This window comes from Haliotis rubra, unplaced genomic scaffold (genome assembly GCF_003918875.1).
Source record: "Haliotis rubra isolate DU_JTF1 unplaced genomic scaffold, ASM391887v1 Scf651, whole genome shotgun sequence".
Lineage (NCBI taxonomy): Eukaryota > Metazoa > Mollusca > Gastropoda > Lepetellida > Haliotidae > Haliotis > Haliotis rubra.
In genome coordinates this window covers 282,533-299,776 of record NW_025767359.1, presented here as the reverse complement: position 1 = coordinate 299,776, position 17,244 = coordinate 282,533, and the positions used below count along the sequence as shown (strand labels likewise).

The 17,244-nt window shown below is 40.3% G+C and overlaps 1 pseudogene; it reads right to left on the bottom strand.

Moving 5' to 3' along the window:
* Positions 1 to 731: 731 nt before the first annotated feature.
* On the bottom strand, positions 732 to 2,674 carry LOC124257207 (annotated as a pseudogene).
* Positions 2,675 to 17,244: the final 14,570 nt, after the last annotated feature.

Sequence of the window (17,244 nt, the reverse complement as noted above, 5' to 3'; positions counted from 1 at the left end):
ATAACAGTGACTAAGGTGTCTAAATGAAAGGTTGAAATAAACTTCTGCTTGGAAACAAAGATAAAACATTTAAAGTCACCATTTTTCAACTTTTACAACAAGAAGCAAATGTTGTAGAGTGTGCAAGATTGTGAAAGAATCATTCCCATGATTTCAGTCTTTTAAAACATTTTCTCCTGATTTGCATTAGTCAAAACAAGTAAAACGTGTCTTTGATATTGTGAAAAAGTGTTTAGGAACATCTAAAATTACCTTGTTAATATTTTTTTGCTTGCAAAGTAACATTTTTCCATTTTCTGTTTTCACATAGCAAAGTCAATCGCCAAAACGTAGCAATATTCAAGCAGTATTTGCATCAATTTCACGTGTCACGTGTCTATAGGGTATAAAGAGAGACTAGAATGCATGATATGATACACAAGTACGAGAAATAGTCTGGGACCAGACAATCCAGTGATCAACATGAACATCAATCTAGGCAATTGGGATATGATGACATGTGTCAGCGAGCCTGGCCACCCGATCCCGTTAGTCGCCTCATACGACAAGCATGGGTTACTGAAGATCATTTCTAACCCCGATCTTCACGGGTTCCATAAATTGAAGTCCAATCTGAATTGGTTTCCAGTTTCCAAATTCATAAACTTCTGGTTGGATGTGACGGTTTGATTATCTTGGTACCTTGTCCCCGTATGTACAGTGTCTTTCAGTGAACAACAACAGGTTGAGATCTAACAACAGGATGAGTTCTGACAACAGGATGAGATCTAACAACAGGATGAGTTCTGACAACAGGATGAGTTCTGACAACAGGATGAGTTCTAACAACAGGATGAGTTCTGACAACAGGATGGGTTCTAACAACAGGATGAGTTCTGACAACAGGATGGGTTCTAACAACAGGATGAGTTCTGACAACAGGATGGGTTCTGACAACAGAATGAGTTCTAACAACAGGATGAGTTCTAACAACAGGATGAGTTCTAACAACAGGATGAGTTCTAACAACAAGATGAGTTCTGACAACAGGATGAGTTCTGACAACAGGATGAGTTCTAACAACAGGATGAGTTCTGACAACAGGATGAGTTCTAACAACAGGATGAGTTCTGACAACAGGATGAGTTCTAACAACAGGATGAGTTCTGACAACAGGATGGGTTCTGACAACAGGATGAGTTCTAACAACAGGATGAGTTCTGACAACAGGATGAGTTCTAACAACAGGATGAGTTCTGACAACAGGATGAGTTCTGACAACAGGATGAGTTCTAACAACAGGATGAGTTCTGACAACAGGATGGGTTCTAACAACAGGATGGGTTCTGACAACAGGATTAGTTCTAACAACAGGATGGGTTCTAACAACAGGATGGGTTCTGACAACAGGATTAGTTCTAACAACAGGATGGGTTCTGACAACAGGATGAGTTCTGACAACAGGATAAGTTCTGGCAACAGGATGAGTTCTAACAACAAGATAAGTTCTAACAACAGGATGAGTTCCGACAACAGGATGAGTTCTGACAACAGGATGAGTTCTAACAACAGGATAAGTTCTAACACTAATCAATGAATCTAAACTGAGGGACTGATGGTGATATATAGGCAATTAGCATAATAAATTTAAATCGCCACGTTTCTTACGACATTCACATCCGTTGATGCCAAAAGCATATTATTTTATTTGTTACATGTAGGGCTAATGATATAAATTTAGTAGGTAATTGCTTCTCAAGTAGTGTTTTATACCGGACGCAAATCAACAAAACATTATATTCATGTTCAATGTAGCCTACATTGCACAGATTGCACAGCCTAATAGATGTAGCTCACTATAGCTTGTGTCATGTGTGTGAAAGTACCGTGTAACTCAATTACCTTTGATGGGATGCAATTTTCGTTGAACCTCCGTTGTTATACCGTCCGTTGTTGTACGGTCAACGCTTACGTCTGAAAAAAAAGAGAAAAATCATTTTCAAAATTATTATGTTGATGATTTTACGTTGATTTTGTCTAAGACACCTGACATGCTTGAAATGAATTGAAATGTGTTTCATTAGTTTACAAAATATAAATAAATGAATAAGTTGTTTTATATATGTATGTCCTTTTCAGCTCTACAACTGAAATTCCTGCTGCATTGACATACTTTACAGTATTCCAGACATTGAAGGGATTGTCTGCTTCTTGTGGGAGAAAGACCAGGTGATGCAGGTCTAATACATGGTGAAAGCCACAAGCGTGAGAGGAGTGCTGTCGAACCTAGAATCATACTACGGGCAATCTATACATAATTTTCTGTAAAAACCAACATCCACGTCCACATCCACATCCACATCCACATCCACATCCACATCCACATCCACACCCACACCCACATCCACACCAACACCCACACCCACACCCACACCCACACCCACACCCACACCCACATCCACATCCACACCCACATCCACACCCACATCCACATCCACATGCACACCACCTAAATCACACCAACATCCACATTCACACCCACATCAACATCAACATCCACACCTAAATCCACACCCACATCATCATTCACATCCACAACCACATCCATATCCACATCTATACCCACACCCTTACCCTTGCCAACACCCACACCCTTACCCCTACCAACACCCACACCACTCTCACAGTCACCCATACTCCTACCAACACCCAAACCCTACCACTACCATTACCCACACCCTTACCCCTACCAACATCCACACAAACATCCACAACCAATATAACTCACCATCACTCACACCCACACACCTGTGTGTATCCCACCATGAGTATCCATTGTTGTATGATCTGTGTTACAGGCTGAGAGAAAAATAGTTTTGTTTTATACTCACGTTATTTACAAATATAAATAGCTTCTAGAATGTACGTTAACACTGGCTTGTTACTAAATACCAACAATACGAATGAAGGTATCCACAATAATATATAAATCACATAAATGAAAATACTAATGGCTATTAACTAGAAAAACAAAGAAATCTTTCGCATTACCTGGATTAACATCTGGGACTGTCTCAGTCCTTGTAATCTGTGTGCTCATGTCTGAAAGCGAGGTGATAAGTTGAGATAATATTCTGTAAATGACATTATGGAAGATTGCTTTCCGTTAAAACCACAGTATCGGTGTTGCAAATATGCAATGATAATAATCGTATAATAATCTGTTCAATGTGAAACAAATTCTGCTTGTCATGTATTGTTTCCTATGTTCAAGTGACTAAATAAAATTCTAGGGTGATGTAAAGTTTTCATTACCGGGAAATACCCTTTGGTCTTTTGTCTTTGAGAGTACTTATGTATGAAAGTAAGAACAGAAGTTGAAATATTAACAGTATGAAATTTCTTCATTGCTTTCACATTCTATTTGTTTGTCTCAAGAATTACAGAATCGTATTTATCTATTTGCGTGTTCTAACTTCCCATTTTCTAAGATCTTTGAATGTCTTCTTCATTACCCAGCATTTCCCTTTCGTCTTCTTTTGTCTCTGTGTACACAGTAGTTTTGTCTGAAATATTAATACTGGAATTTAGCAGTATGTTTCGTCATCAGTTTTTAAATTGTATTTGTCTCATTAATTACTGGTACGTATTTATCTATTTGCAAAATGTATGTTTACATTATGATAATGATGGCTGGTGATGTTATTCCAATAATACTAAAACACGACAGTCATAATCAAAAATAACATAAAAATATGAATTTTGACCTCAAACAACTACAAACGCAACGATAGATTCTCTTTACCTGGGTCAGTGCCTGTCTCCGTGTGCTGCGTGCTTATGTCTGAAAGTAAGAAGAGGAAACATGATTCTGTGAATCGACAAGTTGCAGGATTTCTGTATTTAACTTGCACATTGTCCGTGTTGGCAATGAGATAATCTGTATATTTGTTGTTCTATCCATTCCATATATAATTCTATAAATAACACAACAATAACAATTATATTACCATCGACCTACAAATGCAAATAAAGTTTCTCATTACCAGGATGAATGTTGGAGTCAGTGTCTGTCCCTGTAAGCTGCGTGCTTATGCCTGAAAGTAAGATAATAAGTGGTAATATGCTTTTGTGAATCGACACATTGGAGGATTTCTGTATTTAACTTGCATATTGACTGTGTTGCCATGAGATAAGTTTATATATTTAGTGTTTTACTATTTTCCATATCTCATATTTATGTGATTAAATGCTTGTAGCTTATCTTGTTCTAATTTCCCATTTTCTAACATCTGTGAATGTCTAGAATAAGATATGTGTTCTTCATTACCTGGTATTTCCCTTTCGTCTTCTTTTGTCTCTGTGAACACAGTAGTTGTATCTGAAATATTAATACTGAAATTTAGCAGTATGTTTCGTCATCAGTTTTAAATTGTATTTGTCTCAATAATTACTGGAACGTATTTAATCATTTGCGAAATGTACGATTATTATCATGATAATGTTGGCTGGTAACGCTATACCAATAATACTAATGCACTGCATCCATAATTCTATAAATAACATAACAATAATGATTATACTATCATCGATCTACAAATACAACGATAGTTTCTAATTACCAGGATGAATGTTTGGGTCAGTGTCTGTCCCTGTATCCTGCGTGCTTATGTCTGAAAGTAAGATAAGTGGAAATATCATTTTGTGAATCGACAAGTTGCAGGATTTCTGTATTTAGCTTGCACATTGTCCGTGTTGCGAGGAGATAATCTGTATATTTGTTGTTCTATCCTTTTCATATCCGTTGGAGTTGTGATTAAATGCATAAGGCTGCATAAGGCTGCCTGAACGTCAAGAGTGAAGTGGCTTTCTCATTACCCGGTGCTTTCGTTTGATCTTCTTTGGTCTCTGTAAACACAATGATTACGTCTTGAAGTTTGATTTGTTTATGTGTCTGTTGTTCCAGCTATATCACGGTGGGCTGTAACTAATCGAGTCTGGAGCAGACAATCCAGTGAACAACATCATGGGTATCGTTCTACACAATCGGGATACGATGACATGTGTCAACCAAGTCAGCGAGCCTGACCACCCGATCGCGTTAGTCGCCTCTTACGACAAGCATCAGTTACTGAAGGCCAATATGCTAACCCGAAACCTTGTGCACATGTGCACAAATGATGTATATGGCACTGGCTATGTTTCACCATAAATATAATAACAGTTGCGAATGGCATGTGCTACCGGTAGGGCTTGCAATGCTTACACATTTGTTTACATAGCTGGTTTTTTAGTGATCCATTCATTTACTTTTCTCAGCCCACGACTTTCTAACTTCTTTGATCAGTAGTATGCCCCGCCGCATTGAAGCCTGCATTGCTGCCCATTGTGACTTGACAAAATACTAGCTGTTCACCTGTCTTTGAATCTGGAGATATGTTCCCAAATCAACATCCACATCCAAACCCACATCCATATCCAAACCCACATCCACATCCAAACCCACATCCACACCCACATCCATACCCACATCCAAACTCACATCCACATCAACATCATCATTCACATCCACACTCACATCCATATCCACATCTATACCCACACCCTTAACCCTGCCAACACTCACACCCTTACCCCTACGAACACCCACACACACCACACTCACAGACACCCATACTCCTACCAACACCCACACCTTTAGCCCTACCAACACCCACATCCACACCACTCTCACAGACACCCATACTCCTACCAACACCCAAACCCTTACCCACACCCTTACCCCTACCAACATCCACACAAACATCCACACCCAGTATAACTCACCATCACCCACACCCTCACACCTGTGTGTATCCCACAATGAGCATCCATTGTTGTATGATCTGTGTTAAAGTCTGAGAGAGAAATAGTGTTGTTTATACTCACGTTATTTACAACTATAAACAGCTTCTAGAATGTAACACTGGCTTGTTACGTAATACCAACACCACGATTGAAGATATCCACAATAATATATAAATCACATAAATAAAAATAATAATGGCTATCAACTCAAAAACAAACAAATCTTTCGCATTACCTGGATTAACATTTTGGACTGTCTCAGTCCTTATGAACTGGGTGCTTATGTCTGAAAGTAAGATGATAATTTGGGATAATATTCTGTAAAGGACATTGTGGAAGATTGCTTTCCGTTAAAACCACAGTATCGGTGGTGCAAATATGCAATGATAGTAATCGTATAAATAATCTGTTCAATGTGAAACAAATTCTGCTTGTCATGTATTGTTTCCTATTTTCAAGTGACTAAATAAAATTCTAGGGTGATGTAAAGTTTTCATTACCGGGAAATACCCTTTGGTCTTTTGTCTTTGAGAGTACTTATGTATGAAGTTAGAACAGAAGTTGAAATATTAACAGTATGATTTTCTTCATTGTTTTCGCATTATATTTGTTCGTCTCAAGAATTACAAGAGAGTGTTTATCTATTTGCGTGTTCTAACTTCCCATTTTCTAACATCTTTGAATGTCTAGAGTGAAGTGACTTCTTCATTACCCAGCATTTCCCTTTCGTCTTATTTTGTCTCTGTGAATACGGTAGTTTTGTCTGAAATATTAATACTGGAATTTAGCAGTATGTTTCAACATCAGTTTTAAATTGTATTTGTCTCATTCATTACTGGTGCGTATTTATCTTTTTGCTAAATGTATGTTTACATTATGATAATGATGGCTGGTTATGTTATTCTAATCATAATAAAACACGAAAGCCATAATAATAAATAACATAAAAATATGAATTTTAACATCATACAACTACAAACACAACGATAGTTTCTCATTACCTAGGTCAGTGTCTGTCCCCGTGTGCTGCGTTCTTATGTCTGAAAGTAAGAAGAGGAAACATGATTCTGTGAATCGACAAGTCGGAGGATTTCTTTATTTAACCTCCACATTGTCCTTGCTGGCAACAAGATAATCTATACATTTGTTGTTCTATTCTTGTGATATCTTGTGTCCCCCGCCGTGATATTGCTTGAAATGTGCTTAAAGCAGCGTAAAACTAAACTCACTCACTCACTTTCCGATATCTGTTGAATTTGTGATTAAATGCTTGTTACTTGTCGTGTTTAACTTTCCATGAATGTCTAAAGTGATGTGACGTTTTCATTACCTGGCATTTCTCTTTTTGTCAGCTGTGGTCTCTGTGAACTCAGTACTTATGTCTGGAAGTAAGAACAGATTTTATAATATTAACACTGTAATATAGCAGTCTGACATTTCGTCATTAGGCTGACATGGTATTTGCTTATCTTAAGAATTACAGGAACGTACTTAGTAAAACACTGCATATATAATTCTATAAATAACACAACGATAACAATTATAAACCATCGACCTACAAATGCAAATAAAGTTTCTCATTACCAGGATGAATGTTGGAGTCAGTGTCTGTCCCTGTAAGCTCCGTGCTTATGTCTGAAAGTAAGATAATAAGTGGAAATATGATTTTGTGAATCGACAAGTTGCAGGATTTCTGTATTTTTCTTGCACATAGTCCCTGTTGGCAATGAGATCATCTGTATATGTGTTGGTCTATCCTTTCCATATCTGTTGGATTTGTGATTAAATGCATACGGCTTCCGGAAAGTCAAGAGTGATGTGGCTCTCATTACCCGGTGCTTTCGTTTGATCTTCTTTGGTCTCTGTAAACACAATGGTTACGTCTTGAAGTTTGATTTGTTTATGTGTCTGTTGTTCCAGTTATATTGAGACAATTCAGTGATCAACATCATGGGTATCGTTCTACACAATCGGAATAAGATGACATGTGTCAACCAAGTCAGCGAGCCTGACCACCCGATCCCGTAAATCGCCTATTGACTGTGTTGCCACTTTATATATTTTAGTGTTTTACTATTTTCTATATCTCATATATATGTGATTATATGCTTGTAGCTTATCTTGTTCTAATTTCCCATTTTCTAACATCTGTGAATGTCTAGAATAAGATATGTGTTTTTCATTACCTGGTATTTCCCTTTCGTCTTCTTTTGTCTCTGTGAACACAGTAGTTGTGTCTGAAATATTAATACTGAAATTTAGCAGTATGTTTCGTCATCAGTCTTAAATTGTATTTGTCTCATTAATTACTGGAACGTATTTAATCATTTGCGAAATGTACGATTATTATCATGATAATGTTGGCTGGTAACGCTATACCAATAATACTAATGCACTGCATCCATAATTCTATAAATAACATAACAATAATGATTATACTATCATCGATCTACAAATACAACGATAGTTTCTAATTACCAGGAAGAATGTTTGGGTCAGTGTCTGTCCCTGTATCCTGCGTGCTTATGTCTGAAAGTAAGATAATAAGTGGAAATATGATTTTGTGAATCGACACATTGGAGGATTTCTATATTTAACTTGCATATTGACTGTGTTGCCACAGTTTATATATTTAGTGTTTTACTATTTTCCATATCTCATATATATGTGATGATATGCTTGTAGCTTATCTTGTTCTAATTTCCCATTTTCTAACATCTGTGAATGTCTAGAATAAGATATGTGTTTTTCATTACCTGGTATTTCCCTTTCGTCTTCTTTTGTCTCTGTGAACACAGTAGTTGTGTCTGAAATATTAATACTGAAATTTAGCAGTATGTTTCGTCATCAGTCTTAAATTGTATTTGTCTCATTAATTACTGGAACGTATTTAATCATTTGCGAAATGTACGATTATTATCATGATAATGTTGGCTGGTAACGCTATACCAATAATACTAATGCACTGCATCCATAATTCTATAAATAACATAACAATAATGATTATACTATCATCGATCTACAAATACAACGATAGTTTCTAATTACCAGGATGAATGTTTGGGTCAGTGTCTGTCCCTGTAAGCTGCGTGCTTATGTCTGAAAGTAAGATAATAAGTGGAAATATAATTTTGTGAATCGACACATTGGAGGATTTCTGTATTTAACGACAGACATGAGTTACTGAGGATCAATATTCTAACCCGACCTTCACGGGTTCGCCTCTTAGACAGGCATGGGTTACTGAAGATCAATATTCTAACCCGGACCTTCACGGGTTCACCTCTAACGACAAGCATGGGTTACTGAAGGCCAATATTCTAACCCTGACCTTTATGGGTTCGCCTCTTAGACAATCATGGGTTACTGAAGATCAATATTCTAACCCGGACATTCACGGGTTCGCCTCATAGACAAGCATGGGTTACTGAAGGCCAATATTCTAACCCGGACCTTCACGGGTTTGCCTCTTAGTTAAGCATGGGTTACTGAAGATCAATATTCTAACCCGGACCTTCACGGGTTCGCCTCATACGAGAAGCATGGGTTACTGAAGATCAATATTGTAACCCGGACCTTCACGGGTTCGCCTCTTATGACAGGCATGGGTTAATGAAGGCCAATATTCTAACCCGGACCTTCACGGGTTCGCCTCTTACGACAAGCATGGGTTACTGAAGGCCAATATTCTAACCCGGACCTTCACGGGTTCGCCTCTTACGACAAGCATGGGTTACTGAAGGCCAATATTCGAACCCGGACCTTCCTGTGTATGTCTGTAAGTATGACGTCAGTAAGACATATAATTTTTAAAGCAACACTGTTGGCAAGTTTCTGTTTTTATCTTACATATGTCGATGTTGCACATACGATAAGCCTAAATTTTGATATTGAAATGGGTAATATTAACTGTATAATAGATAAATGTATAATTTCTTTTCACGTGTTTTAAGTTCTTATTTTGAGGAATGTGATTTTCTGAGGCAACTTCTCTCAGCCGAGCGACGCACGGAACCGGGCGGTCACAGACTTGGTTGCACGAACACGTTTATAACGAGCTCTGTCGGCATCGATAACTGGTTGGCAATCTTAGTTGAAAAGCGAATAATGAATAGAATTGGTGTGGTCCCTTTGAGTTCGTTATAACCAGAGTTTACTGTCTGCATACATTGACTTCGTCATCACTGGGGTAGCCTTGAGGTTAAAACGTTCGCTCGTCACGCTGAAGACCCGGGTTCGACTCCCCACAGGGGCACTCTAGTATATGGGCTTGTGTGGCAGATACATGTATTGGAGACAACTCCTGCAGCCTTATGTGACGGTAGCGGCAAGCTGATTAGAGTTTCGTCCCTTGGGGACCCCTGCTTGTAACCCCGACTTCCTGAGTAAACGCTCGACGTAGAAGTCATGGTATTTTGTGTTCTGTTCGGCCACGGCCTTGTGTATAAGATTCAAATACACAACAGAATAATTGGCAACGAGAATGGGATCCCGCTAACAAGCTACGGCAAGTTGAACTACGAGTTCTTTAAACGTTTTTAACGATCCACGTGGAAATAGGCCAGTGTGACATTTAAACAGTGAAACCACGTGTTCCTGATTTGGACTTTTTATTCTTATTACGATAAGGATCATTTATCAGGCTGTGCGTTTATATTCATCATGGAGAATGAAGAAACAGCACCAGTCAACACTTTTTGTGTGCCTGTTCCCAAATTTTCAGGTAAGAAGGAAGATTTTCCAACGCATGCTGAACGTTTCCAATCGAGCATGAGCAAGGAAGCCAAGGCGATTCAAGGCAGCACCTCCTCAGTCAACAAGTTGTCAACATCTCAGAGAACTGGACCACCAAGAAACAAAATTAAAGGTGACAAGTACAAACCATGCACAAGGTGCAACTCGACAGAACATCTGCCACCAAATTGTCCTTACATTTCAGCCAAATGTAATAACTGTAGAAAGGTTGGACACATCTTCCGTGCGTGCCGGAGCGCTAAAACAGAGGATACAAAAAGGAAACAGCCCAAGGGTAATCCTAAGAAATCTACTCATCACATTGATGTTGAGGAGCCAGACGTGGAAGCAGAACATGAAGATGTGTTTGAGGAACTGTTCATGATTTCATCTGTACTGCAGGAAGGAGGTACTGGAAAGTGGAAGAAGACTGTGATGGTAAATGAAAAGCCAATGAGGTTTGAGGTGGATTCAGGGTCAGGTGTTAACTTAGTCAATAAGGAAGTCTACAAGTCAACATTTCCAAACATGCCATTGACTGAAAGCACATGCAGACTAGAAGCATATCTAGGAACTAACATTCCAGTATTGGGAAAACTAAGTGTGAAGGTTGACACGGAGCCAGAGATCAGAACACTGTCTCTAGTGGTGGTGGACGGGAATGGCTCATCGTTGTTAGGAAGAAACTGGTTGAAGTACATGGAACCTTGGAAAAGTGTTCTCTCAACACACAACATCAAATCTTCGGGGATGGGCCAAGACAGCATTGGTCAACTGTTCACAGAATTCCTGGAAGTGTTTGACGAAGGTCTAGGACATCTCAAGGAATGCACAGTGACATTAGATGTCAGAACAGACTCCCATCTAGTATTCTGCAAAGCTCACACAGTACCACTTGCGCTGAAAGAAAAGGTGGAGGAAAAAATTGATAAAAGGAAAAGGAAGATATTATTGAGAGTGAAGTACTCACAAACGGGCCACTCCAGTTGTTCCCGTCCTGAAGTCATCTGGAGAAGTGCGGCTGTGTGGGGACTACAAAACAACTCTCAACAGGTTTCTACAAGTGGAGACTTACCCAATTCCCAAGGTGGAAGAGCTGTTAGCCAATTTGAATGGAGGTGAGGAATTCACCAAATTGGACTTGAAACATGCTTATCAACAGTTGGAACTTGATGAGAAGTCAAGGAGACTGACTACTATCAACACTTCCAAAGGGCTTTATCAGTTCAAACGTTTACCATATGGTGTGAGCATTAGCACCAGCACTCTTCCAGCGGACAATTGAGATGGTTCTCAAAGGGCTGAAAAGAGTGGTCGTAAAATTCATGGATGACATATGTGTCACTGGCCACAACAAGCGACAACATATGTCCAACCTGAAAGGCAGTACTTAGGAGTACTACAAAAAGCAGGACTGAAACTGAGACAGGTCAAGTGCAAGTTTTTCCTGAAACAGGTGGAGTTCCTTGGTTTCAAAGTGGATAAGGAAGGAATACATCCAACCGAAGAAAAAGTCAGGGCAATCCAACAAGCACCAGAACCCAAGAATGTGTCTGAACTCAGGTCATATCTGGGAATGCTGAATCACTATGCAAAGTTCATGCCTAACCTTGCAAGTACAGTGGCACCACTGTATGATCTTCTGAAGAAGGACAAGGACTGGTACTGGTCAAAGAAGGAACAAAATCATTCCAGGAATCATTCCATCATTCCAGGAATCAACGATACCTTCCTGGTGCACTACAGTTTGGATAAACCTTTGGTACTATCCTGTGATGCTTCACCATACGGAGTTGGAGCTGTGCTGCAGCACTGCATCAATTCGGAAGAGAGACCTGTGGCATACGCTTCTCGAAAACTGACCAGCACAGAACAGAACTACTCACAGTTGGAAAAAGAAGGACTTGCCATTGTCTTTGAAGTGTCAAAATTCAGACAATACCTGCTGGGACATGATTTCACGCTGGTGACAGATCATCGTCCATTAATGAGATTGTTCTCGCCTTCAAAGGAAACTCCAGTGATGGCTGCATCGCGCATCAAAAGATGGGGACTGATACTTGCTTCATTCAACTACGAGATTGAATACAGAACCTCTAAGCAGAATGCTCCAGCTGATGGGTTGTCACGACTGCCCCTCATATCAGAGCAAGATGACAGTGGAGATCACAACAGTGAGTTGATCCTTCTGATCAATAGGTTTGACGAAGAATTGCCTATCACTGCAAGGCAAGTTGCTATGGAAACTGGGAAAGACCCAGTGTTACGACAACTTCGATTGCTAAAACTGGAAGGATGGCCACAGTATATTGAGGGAGATCAAACAGACTTGAAGCCATATTTCCAGAGAAAATTGGAACTGAGTGTGGAGCAAGGTGTTGTCTTATGGGGCACAAGAGTAGTTATCCCAAGTGACTTCAGAGAGACACTGTTGGAAGAGCTGCATGGTGAACATTCAGGAATGGTAAGAATGAAGTCGGTGGCCAGATAAATTATGTGGTGGCCAGGACTAGACAGTCAGATTGAGGAAAAGGTGAGACAATGTCTTGATTGCCAGGAGATAGCAAATCAACCTGCAGCAGCTCCGCCGACAAGCTGGAAGTGGCCATCATCGCCAGTGATGTCAGTGTTTCTGGGATCAGCAGAAAGCACAGTGATGGCACAGCAACCATGTGTTCTTGTGGGATCTAAGGGGTTGACAGAACCAAAAGTGGAAATTGAAGTCAACCAGAAGCAGGTGTCGGATGCAGAAGAACTAAAGGAAAGGCGTTACCCTACCCGAGATCGACGTCCTCCAGTTCGATATGAGTGTGAGAAGTGAAAAGACTGTAAATGTGTTGTCAGTGTTATCAGTAAATATTAGCGCCCAAATTAGGCTATTTTCCTTTCAAAGTAAGAATATGGACATTTCAGTTTACTGCTAAAGACTTTAATTTGTTCAAATGGAAGAGTTTGCTTCTAGTCAGTTTTCAATATTCCAGTTGTGTTAAATTTTCTTGCAATTTTGTAGGAGCAACCAAAAAGTTTCCAGCGGTGAAAACTTAGGGGGGAATGGTGTAGTGTATGGGCTTGTGTGGCAGATACATGTATTGGAGACAACTCCTGCAGCCTTATGTGACGGTAGCGGCAAGCTGATTAGAGTTTCGTCCCTTGGGGACCCCTGCTTGTAACCCCGACTTCCTGAGTAAACGCTCGACGTAGAAGTCATGGTATGTTGTGTTCTGTTCGGCCACGGCCTTGTGTATAAGATTTAATACACAACAGGCACAATGTCTGAAACCCATTTCTGGTGTCCCCCGTCGTGATGTTGCTGGAATATTGCTAAAATCAGCGCAAAGCCATACTCACTCACTCACTCAATTGTTTTGCCCCCTTCATGCTGAGCAGGGGCTTGTAATGCCGAAGACACAGGTTCGATTCCCCACATGGGCACAATGCGTGAAACCCATTTCTGTTGCTGGAATATTGCTAAAACTAAACTCACTCACCCTTAGTTTTCCTGCATAGCTTAGTGGATTTGTCTTTATGGTATCCGAGCCTGCACCAGCAGAGTCCAGCAATACAGTTCAAGTTAGGATCTTTCCTTTGATATGCGTTTGTTGTCAAATCCGGGCTTTTGCCTGAAAATAATAACAATATTAAGGCCACTTATACAGCACTGAGCTCCACGCTGCAAGACATGCTCAAGGCGCATACAACATGATGGACATTGTTACACCGGATAACCCAAGCTGCCTGTGAGGAGCGAGGCTAAGGTCATTAGACTTATCCCACCGGGTACCCATTTTCTGCTGGGTGAACAGAGGCATTTTTTAACAAACTCGCTTGCCTAAGGCGAGACCACATGTGTCACGTTCGATGTGGGGCAGTACAGAAGTATTAGAAACACTTAGGACTCTCCATGACCAACGTTGCTTAACTTCAACAGATTTGTGACGATCGCTTGTCACGAAGATGACCCGAGTTCGATTCCCAACATGGGGACAATGTGTGAAGCCCATTTCTGGTGTACATCACCGTGTTATTGCTGGAATATTGCTCAAGTGTCGTAAAACTGACTGACTCACACTACAGAAATTACTTGGTTTCCTGAAACCTGGAAAAAATCAGTATAGTGGGTAATTGGGGAATCCAACCGGAAATGGTGCAAAAATCAGTTTCAGTTTTCATGGAAACCACAATGAAACTATAGGAAACTACCTGGAAACCATCTGGAAATGGTGGTTTCCATGTCGTTTCTTCTCAGTTTTCCGGATACCAACTTATTTTTGTTGTGTCACTGTTTACAGATTGATATTTTCACCACCAACATCGACAAGAAGAACATCATTTTACCAGGATGAATGTTTGGGTCGATCTCTGTTCTAATTCTGAATGTAAGATGGTAATTAAACATATTATCCTGGGAACCAACACTGTGGAAGACATCTTTATTCGACAAACGTAAGATTGTTGTCTGAACGAGCTGTACCAGTGACACGTATAGATCTGTGAAGATCCGGGTGAGACGCATGGCCTTCAGAAGACAGAGGTCAGACTCGCTCTTTTGATGGATGCATAACAATGCTAAAGAACAATCAAACATATGAAGAAAGGAAATGTTTAATTTCAAAAAATAAATACATTAAACAATAATATATTTTGCAACTGGTAAATGTCTCATTTCTAGTATTCAACTTGTAAGTATACATATGTCCTGCACCACTGAAACCTGAATACATCATACTTTGTGTGCTTGTTTTATTCTTTAGAAAGGTAACCGCCTCCGTGGTGTAGTGGTTAGAGCGTCCGCCCGGAGAGCGGAAGGTCGCGGGTTCGATCCCCGAGCCCGTCATACCAAAAGACGTTAAAATATGGTACTTGTTGGTCCCTACCTGCGCTCGGCATTAATGGGTACAACAAGGACTGGTCGGCTCAGATTCAGTATAATGTGTCTGAGTTGGGTATTCATGCTTTACTGCGGCATGGTATCTCAGTGGGCTAGCACTATAAAACCAGCTTCAGTCTGGGCTAGTACAAGCAGCCGCACCTACACATACACACGCATGCACGTCGTCATATGAGCGAAATATTCTCAAGCACGACGATAAACCCAATTTCACCTCACCTCACCTTTAGTAAGGCAAAACTTAACCATTTTACACCAACTGTATTACAAACAATGGAAGTCTGACAACTGGCCATGGGGCTAAATTTTCGAAGCCTTCTTAGCGCTAAGACAGTCGGAAGTTAATGTTAATGTATGGCCCTTACGACTGTCTTAGCGCTAAGAGAGCTTCGAAAATCTAGGCCATGGTTGTGTACATCACGTAATCTGCCGACCCGTCTTAGAGCTATGTATACACAATGCCATTTAGAAAGTCAAATGTCAAATGTAACAAATGCAATATATGTGATTACACTTTCTCAGAGGGGTACACGAAATATCTTTCGACCGGGGAAGCCGTGCACATTTCCAGTTGTCAGAGGACTGCACTAACCAGATGTCAAACTCTAAGTTTTGTGGAAGACGCTGTGGGTGTGTGGGTTAGATCGGTGACTGTGTGTACTGGCTGTAACGTGACTTAGGCGTATAGGTTCGAGTACCGGATAGGGGCCAACCCCCCCATAAAACATACCAGAATCTATACTTTACGGGGAAAGTGTAAACCCAAATATAAAATATTTATATGGTAGGAATATCCGGGTAGGAATTGACCTTCAGCAACTCCTACATGATCGGGTGGTAAGGGTAGCTGACTTGACTGACACATGTCATCGTATCTCAACTGCAGAAGTCAATGGTCATGCTATTGATCACTGGTTTGCCTGGTCCAGACTAGATTATTAACAGACTGTCTCCATATACCTAGAATATTGCTGAGTGCGGCGTTAAACAACAAACAATCCAACCAACCACTCTCTAATGGCAGTGTGTATTCATATAACGAGTTGTTTACATTTTCCTGCCCAAAGTGTCAACAACTATTTGGATGTACGTGTTTCATTCAGTCTCAGTAAACTTAGGCTCGGTATTATTCGTTACACTGCTATACTGAGTCTAACAGGCCCTAGTAGAAGGTCGCGTCAGCTAACCTTTGCCCCACTTATGACCGTCCAATCTAATGCGAGACGGCCGGACGGATTCAACCAACCAGACAACGGCTACTATTTAGGGTTCGGTGGGACTTACAAAATTCCCCAGTCAGTGACCCTGACCTCTCAACAAACGAAAATCCGCATAAAACACATATATTTGACCTGCAGTATATACGCTTGGGGCTTTCTGATGACATCATGGTTACCATTTGCTAATATTTCCGCAAGCTGACATCCTTGAATATTGACACAAACGCTATTTTCAGCGACTGTTTACTCACTGCTGTGGCGTGCTCCATGTGCATCAGTTGGAAAAATGCCTTCAGAATCGTTCGGGTACCAACTTTTCGAGGTAAAAGTTCAGAAGGTATGTGCGAATGTCAACTTTCGCGATTTGGTAAGCTGTGCTCTGATTGGTCAACTGGAAAGGTTAGCTAACGCGACCTTCTACTAGGGTTTGTTAGACTCAGCATAGCAGTGTAACGAATAATACCGAGCCTAAGTTTACTTAGACTGATGTTTCATTACCATGAACCTTCCCGCATCGGTCGGTGACTTTGTCTTTGCGGTATCCCAGCCTACACCAACAGCGGCCAGCAAGGCAGT